Genomic DNA, 8,772 nt, shown 5'->3' with positions numbered 1-8,772 from the left:
TATGAATTTCAACATCTGTAGCATCTTAAATAAAACTTCATATGCAACTTTCATAACACAGATTATACTATATTCTAGAGGAAAATTTATTTATTTAATTAAAAAAAATGAGGATACACATCCGGGATGTCTTGTATAGCAAGCAAAACCAGAACAAAAGCAGAAAGAAAAATGTTTTAGCATCTTTGTAAACCAATGTAAACAAAATACTCATAGGAACCATATCATTGGATACATTGTGGACTAGACAGTCCAGAGGGGTTAACCAAAGCTCTCTGTGACGCATTTACCATTGTGCATCACATGTTTAGTAGAAGTTCCTTTGCCATCATTAAGCACAGAATTGATCTTCAAAATGAAATTAAATGTCTATTGCTTCTGGAAATCAAGCAGCTTAATTCCTAAAGCAAACAGAAATCCAGTGCGCTGCAAAGCATGCAAGAACAACGGCAAATACTCCCAGAAAATCATGTTTGAAATCAAAATAATTTCTGATAAACTGTTTCACAGTTTCACCATTTTTCATTTTTTCCTCCCATCCCCAACCGCAGAGCAATCAATCCATACAATGTCCAAGGCTCCAAGCTATAGGGTTTGGCCAATAGTACCATCTCCACCGTATAGGAATCCTCTGTGGTTTGACAAGTTGAAAGATGAAGAAACGATTAGTACAAAATTTTTATTCGCAAGCTGGTAAATCTATCATATCAAATAGAAATGGCAGGATAGTACTTGCGGGTCCTGGGATCATAAACCCAGGAATTAGGCTCCACATTCAATAAAATAAAGTTGAAACAATGGCAGCGATGTGGTGGTTTGGTGTAATAACCACAGAATAAATACCGAAAGAACTTCGAGGCTGTCCGGTCAAATCCCATCATAGCATCGACTATAACACTATAAACTAGTGACTGAACAAATATATGCGGAACCTCAACCATAATCTGCAGAAAGAATATTAAAAATCAGTAATGAAACACATGCTTCTTTTAACATTTCAAATATACATGTAATGAGTCCAACAACTACTTGTGCTACTGCCTATGGAATGCCGGAATACATGCCAGCGGCTTGCTCTCTATAAAAGACTGCCCTTCCAACTGATACTATTGGCTGCACCGACGAACAGTATTGAACGCCGAGGAAATAATTGCAGTGAACATCGAACCCGTCGCATTAAACAGATCTTGGCTCTTTTGGCTATAAATTGAAAAGTCGGGATTAAGATTAAAAGGCGGATGAAAGAACGAGACTTTGAATTAACATTTAAATATGTATTGTTCCAGGCTCCTAGTTGTAACTCATGTCTACCGCCCAAGTCCCAAGACAATGACCCAAGCAACACTGCTGTAAAGGTTGTAAAAAAGAATTTAACAGCAGTGTATGCTGGATTTTGCCAGTATGACCACCATTGTTTCCATAAGCAAGCCATAAATTGGGTGAAATCTGACTGAGAGTTGTGAAGTTGTAATTACCTGTTTTAGGGACCATAGTGAAATTAAGTAAGAGTTATGTGGGTCATTATGTAGATTGTAATCATTTGAGGAGTGCTTGTGTAATGTTCTGCTAACGTGGCTCGGTTTTCCAGAAACGCGATGCTGGCTTGTAACATCTGATATAAGAGCTCTCTCTCTCTCATTTCTTAATTAATTCGAGTACTTCTTCTTTATGTGTGATTCTTGTAATCTTTTCTTCATCTGTAATTTGTTTGTATTCAGTTTTGATGAATAAAAGAGTATGAATTTTTCCTTCAAACTTGTTAGCTCGTTCCCTAAAACTCAATTCTGTTTTCTGTTCTTTGCTTTGATCTTTATCAATCTCAGTTTCAATTTGATCTTGATTGATTAAAGGTTGACGAAACAAGTTAGTTCTTGTTATTAGCCATTCCAAAATTATAACAAGAGTATTGAGTAAGAAAATAGAGGTCCTTTGAACCTGGAGCTTGCTTGCTTAAATGTTCAATGAGCATTTTGTTTCTCCTGATATATAGCGCAGACATCAGCATTTATTTTGAGCTTAACGAATGCGTTCGCTGTGTGATGAATGGATTTTTGGTCTATAGGCCATGTCACCTGTACAAATCTGAGCGTTTGTAAATATCAGAAAAATCAGCCCCCGAAGGATGAAGCAGTAACTTCCAACATCCAAGTTGGCGGATTGTAACCATCTTTGATTTTCTCGACTCCAGGAATTGCCTTAAGAAACAAATAAACACGAGTCAGCTGGTTTCATGATTTGAATTACACAAGTCACTTCAAAATGATATTTCAAGATAGATTAATGTCCATTGTAATAATTAAAATGTGCATCAGTCGTACTTTAAAGTACCTGGTAAGATGGCAAGAATGGCGACCCAACAGCCCAACATAAATTTCTTGTCTCCCTTGCTTCATTAGGAATAGCTGCAATGCATTTTTGAACAATCGTAATCAATAGAGAGGGGAAAAAAGGAACTTAATGCTTCTTTGACCTAGAATAACATTGCCCACCTCATCAAAAGCTTCAAATATCTCAATGCTCGGTTGATGGATGGTGCACACTACTGTCCTTCCAGTGTCCACGGTGTTTCTAACAGTTCTAATAACAATTGAAGCAGCCCTTGCATCTAGCCCTGAGGTTGTTGGGAAAATATGGTCTTTTATGTTTATTTAATTGTAATAAACAATTTTTGTAATTAATAAAATAAATGAGGTATTTTATTTAAGTATCTTAGTTGCATTAATATTTTGAGTAAAGTTCATTTAATCATATTATATGCATTTATGTGATCACCAAGTGAATTCACAGAAAATATAAACACAAATTATCTTATGATTAAATAAATTAAGTTCGGTGTTGATAAATAAAGTTGGGCACTTTATTTAGGTATAGACTGTAATAAATTCATTAAATGATTTGTTTTAATCATGTATGAATTTTTTGATGTAGTACGACTACATTGAACTAGATCACATATGAGATTTAATTAACTTTATAATAACTATCAGACTTATTAAATCTCATAGACATTGATTTTACTGTAATCTTAATCTTGAGTTAGTTATAATTTCGTGATTGTAATTATTATTCCATTTGAGTTACCAATGGGCACGACACACACTTTTGAAGTCCTGATTACTCGGTATCTTGGTTGGAGCAATTATGAGTATTGAAGTTATAGATTAATAATATAAAATTTGTATAACACATCTCTTGATGAGTTTTCGGTACTTGATAATAGAATTCTCTGGTCAGAGTGTGTCAACATATTTAGTATATTGAAAATAATCATTAGGGAAAACTAGTAAGCATCAAGGAACAAGATGTAATTAAATTGATTAGACAGTTGAGATATCGATTTAATTAACGATGTGATACAAAAGATTATGCAGTAAAGAGATCAATGTGACTTGGGACGAATTATTATTTGAACATACAATTATGGAGGTCAGTTCCAATCTTATAGTGGAGTAGAGTTGGAATTAAATTATTAGGTTTGTTCATTTACGGCTTAATTGTTGTAGTTACTATTGTATGTTCCGAAATAATCTCCAGGTTAGCTACTTAATTAACTGCGCCACTACTAGACCTAAAAACAAGAAAACTAGCATATTAGCTGATAAACCTAATTATAATATTTGTTAAGACCTCATGTGTTATATTCATGTGCAAATGGGGTCTTGTGTTATTTTACAATGTGGGCCCCAAAGTGGTTACACATGATCTCCGCTTTGACATAAGTGGAGAGATAATATTAAATTCAAAATATTTATTATTTGAATTATAATAAAGGATAATACATATCTAGGGTTTCACAAGAGATATTATATAAGTGTATTTTTCTCAAGAAGAAAATATACTGTATTCCAAAAAATACACATTTTGAGAAAAACACCGCAAAAGATTATGCAGTAAAGAGATCAATGTGACTTGGGACGAATTATTATTTGAGCATATAATTATGGAGGTCAGTTCCAATCTTATAGTGGAGTAGAGTTGGAATTAAATTATTAGGTTTGTTCATTTACGGCTTAATTATTGTAGTTACTATTGTATGTTCCGAAATAATCTCCAGGTTAGCTACTTAATTAACTGCGCCACTACTAGACCTAAAAACAAGAAAACTAGCATATTAGCTGATAAACCTAATTATAATATTTGTTAAGACCTCATGTGTTATATTCATGTGCAAATGGGGTCTTGTGTTATTTTACAATGTGGGCCCCAAAGTGGTTACACATGATCTCCGCTTTGACATAAGTGGAGAGATAATATTAAATTCAAAATATTTATTATTTGAATTATAATAAAAGATAATACATATCTAGAGTTTCACAAGAGATATTATATAAGTGTATTTTTCTCAAGAAGAAAATATACTGTATTAAAAAAAATACACATTTTGAGAAAAACACCGCAAAAGAAGTCGGTTGTTTTGGGAGTTGTGAAATGGATGCCCACACGTTTAGTGCTGATCAATTCTGAGTCATAGCCTGGAAGATTATTTGGTGACAGATCGTGATCTAATAAGAGTGGCGGTGAAGGATTGTGATCTAACAAGAGTGGTGGTGACAGATTGTGATCTAACAGGAGTTGTGGTGACGGATCGTGATCTGAAATCTTAGATTACTTCAACGAAAAAGAAAAATCGGATTGTCAAGATATGATTTTCTAGATTATGGATTCTTATGTATTGTCTGAGATGGTCCTAAAATTTTTTATAAGAAAAACTGATTTTTTAACATATATAATGTACTAAATTAAATAATGTATAATGTATTAAATTAAAGCAACTAAATAATAATATAATTTCAGCTCAAATCTTATCAAATTTTGAAGTTAATTATCAACATCAATTAACATTTACTTACCGCTAGTGATATTTACCAAACACCTACAAACTTTTGGGTAAACAAGTTATATGAATATCAATTGCTGGGGTGGATCAAATTAATGCCCAAGATGGGCGAGCTTTTAAAAAATTAGATTAAAGATCTTCTAATAGTTAAGTTTATTTATTAACCAACAATTCATTAATTGAGTTACTTAACACTTTCTTTCCTTATTTACAAAGTGGATGATTTAAATCTCCTTGATACAGGAGCAAAATTTAAAGAAATATGTTTATTTATCACAAAAATCAATTCTAAGTTTTCAAAATTTAAATAATATCAAAGGAAAACATCTCATTATACACAACGTCTCGCTTGCTTTCAATATATTTGTTTGGGAGGGATACTGTTTGGGATAAATGCATCGAAGGGACCAGGAATGACGAGCAGATATCTGATGGCGGAGTTCTGCGAACCGGTGTGTTCCGTTAAAGCCTGGTGCGTGGAAGAACAGGAGCAGAAATATCCTGCTCGTCCACGATGTTGTCGTCCGCGAGGCCAATTTCCTATAAGAGGCATAAGGCCATTCCGGCTAGAGATCGAGAGGCGAGGAGACCCGGTCGACGGCAGTTGGCAAGACGTGCTCTCCAGCACGAGAATCTAGGCACAACAGCCACGCTTTCCCCAGAACCGCGACGTAACACGCAAGATCTCACAGAACCATGACAGCCACACTTTCCCCAGAACCGTGGCGTAACACGCAAGGTCTCACAGAGCCATGGCAGCCACGCTTTCCCCTGAACCGTGGCGTAACACGCTAGATCCCATGTTTTGCCCATAACGCAGCAGTTGGAGTCCCATACCGTCTCGAAAAGAGCGGAAGACTGAGATTCAGATGAAGCCTATAAAAAGGTAGCCAACGAAGGTAAAAGGGTTGGCATTCTGGAGATTAGAAGAGGAAAAACCTAAAAAGAAGAGAAAACCACAAAAAACGCCATAAGACCTGTGGCAAGCTTTTCCCGAACCTTCATATCTGACTTGAGCGTCGGAGGGTTTGCGCCGGGAAAACAACCGGCGTACTCTGACTTATCTGTGTACGCAGGGACCTCTGGAGAAGAAGCCTGGCGAGGAGACCTCCTGGTCGTGACGAAGTTGATCGAGCAGAGATCCTGATCGTAGAACGAGGAGAACCGGAATCTCGCATCAACATTTTGGCGCCGTCTGTGGAGACCCAGAGCAAAAAGCTTCTGTCGATAGCAAGAAAAGGGGTGGAGTAAGCGAAAGGCAATGGAGATAGGAGGAAGTAGCGCACAAGGGGGTGACATGAGGCTTAACGATTCCGTGACGCTGAGGGAGGTAATCAGCGAAGCACGGGAAAAAGTCATGTTCGACCGGATGGAACGAATGGAAAAGCAGATGGAAACCTTGACAACCATCCTGCATGAGCTGCGGAACGAGCGAAGGGTAACCCAAGAGGGAAGGGTGAGAGGCGGTGGAGCGGCACCAGGTACCGATAGTGCGGAGAGAAGTCAAACCGCTGGGAGATTCGGTGGTGAGAGAGGTAACGTACCTCTGCGGGGAGAATTTCATAGAGAAAGAGAGCAGTCCCCGGTAAGACAGACTTGTGACGGGGGCGACGGGGCGGTGAATGCAGAGGAAACAGAACTGAGGCAACACTTGCATGATGTAGAGCGAGAGCGGGATCAAGCTGCAGCACGTGACCCTGGTCGCGCAGGACAGCTGGAGGAGGAAGTGCGAAGGCTAGCGCAAATAATTGACGACATGCAAGGGAGGAACAGAGCCCCTGGTTGGAGGATAATGCTGGACGGGGAATCACCGCTCGCAGCAGAGATCATGAGGGCAGTTATTCCGAGAGATTTCCGCCTCCCTGACCTCAGATACTCGGGAAGAACTGACCCGCTGATGCACATAGAGCGCTTCAACGACATAACGGGGGTACAGGGATTATCTCCATCCCAAAGGTGCAGGGTGTTCCCACTATCCCTTGAGGGACGTGCACGAGAATGGTACAGGAAACTTCCTCGGGGCAGCATAAAAACCTTCGAGCAGATGTGCCAGGAATTCGCAGAGCAGTTTAGTGGGGCAATGTCACCGGAAGATGACATGATGGAGCTGAAGAGCATGAAACAGGGGGAGCAAGAAACCCTTCGGGAATTCATCAAGAGGTTTCATCGGGCTGTCCTCGACTTGGGAGCCTTCAACCACCCTCAGGCGTTAAGGGGACTGAAAGAAGGGGTGAAGATAGGAAGGCTGTGGTACAATTTGAGAAGCCCAGCTATTCAAACGTATGCAGCCGCATACGAACAGGCTAAAAGAGACATCGAGATTGAGGAGGAGAAGGCTGCACGGATCAAGACAGACCAGTTGGAAGGGTTAGGGAGGAAAGAGAAGAAAGCATTACCAACCAATGGGCCGATCAGGAGGAGGGACCACCAGATCTCCGGTAGTGGAGCAGGAGGTAGGGTAATTGCTTACCAGCCTCATCAGAGGCCGCCACAGTATCAGCGCAGCAGGGCGCCACCTCCTCGTTCCCCAGCTAGGGAGCCTTAGAGAAGACATAATTCGGCATCCGGTGATCTTCATCAACATTCCCACGGTAGCAGGACGAGCAGACCAGAAGCACTCCCATCGCCTCCAACTCACAGTGGGGCAAACAGAGAAAGAGCAGTGCATCTGGTCGACCAGAACCAGGACTATGGGCGGTACACTCCCTTGAAGATGCCCCTGGATGAGGTGTACGAGGCCATAAAGGATCAAGGGCTGCTGCACCTCCCTACACCAATAACAAAGCTACCCAACATGAGGGATAGAGGACGTTATTGTAAGTTCCATGGCACCCATGGCCATACCACAGCAGAGTGTAGAGATCTCAAGACCCAGGTCGAAGATTTGGTGAGAAATCGGTACCTGGACGAGTTTATGGATGGGACTTTCCCGATGGTGGCCACAACAGATGAAGGGGAGCAGAGTGATGGAATCTTGAGACGCGAGCCGCCCGCAGTAAGGGTGATAGCTGGGGGCCCAACGTTGGCCGGAGATTCGAACAGATCGAGAAAAAATTATGCCAGATACGCCATGACCAGTAAAGAGATACTCTTCAACACCCCAGCAGCCAAACGAGCAAGGGTCAGGCAAGTGCCAATCATGTGGACGGATGAGGATGAGGAAGGGATTCTATACCCCCACGAGGATGCTTTAGTCGTCAAGGCTACGGTCGCTAGCAAGAAGTTTGACCGGATACTGGTTGATACGGGGAGCTCAGTTGATGTGCTATTTAAGTCAACTTTGGAAGAGATGGGAATAGCCGACCAGAAGTTGGAATACACCAACACCTCCTTGAAGGGGTTCGGAGGAGGGAAGCTGGTCCCTCTGGGCGTGGTCGAACTGCCTATCACAATTGGGAGCCCCCCGACAGAAAGAACAATGATACTGGACTTCGTCGTAGTGGATGAGGAAGGTCCTTACCAGATGATCCTAGGTCGGCCATTTTTAAGGATGAGCAAAGCGATGTTGTCCAACCATTATCTGGCTCTGAAGTACCGGGTGAATGGGGTAGTCGGAGTGGTACGAGGAGACCAGAGGATCGCAAGAAGCTGCTACTCCTCGGCAGCAAGGGAGGCGATGCAGATAACATCCCTCGATACCCGAGTGGAAAACAAGACTGGCAGACAAGAACCCGTAGAGGATCTGGAAACAGTAAGCATGGGACCAGAGAACCCGGGAAAGACGATCAGAATCGGGTCGAGACTTGAGGGAGAGCAAAAGCAGGAGTTGGTGAAATGCTTACAGGCTCATGCTGACGTGTTTGCCTGGACACATGAGGACATGCCAGGGATTGACCCAGAGGTAGCATGTCATAGGCTGGCAATAAAGAAAGGTGCTCGGGCAGTAAGGCAGAAGAGGAGGTGCTTCAACCAGGAGAGGTATGAGGCTGTAAATG

The 8,772-nt window shown here is 41.1% G+C and overlaps 1 pseudogene; it reads right to left on the bottom strand.

Annotated features, from left to right (window-relative positions):
- Positions 1–369: 369 nt before the first annotated feature.
- Positions 370–6,196, bottom strand: LOC112498946 (pleiotropic drug resistance protein 1-like; annotated as a pseudogene).
- Between the last annotated feature and the right edge of the window lie 2,576 nt (positions 6,197–8,772).

Source organism: Citrus sinensis, chromosome 3 (assembly GCF_022201045.2).
Source record: "Citrus sinensis cultivar Valencia sweet orange chromosome 3, DVS_A1.0, whole genome shotgun sequence".
NCBI classification, from domain to species: domain Eukaryota; kingdom Viridiplantae; phylum Streptophyta; class Magnoliopsida; order Sapindales; family Rutaceae; genus Citrus; species Citrus sinensis.
Note: the sequence above shows the minus strand (reverse complement) of the source record. Positions and strands in the feature narration are given on the sequence as shown.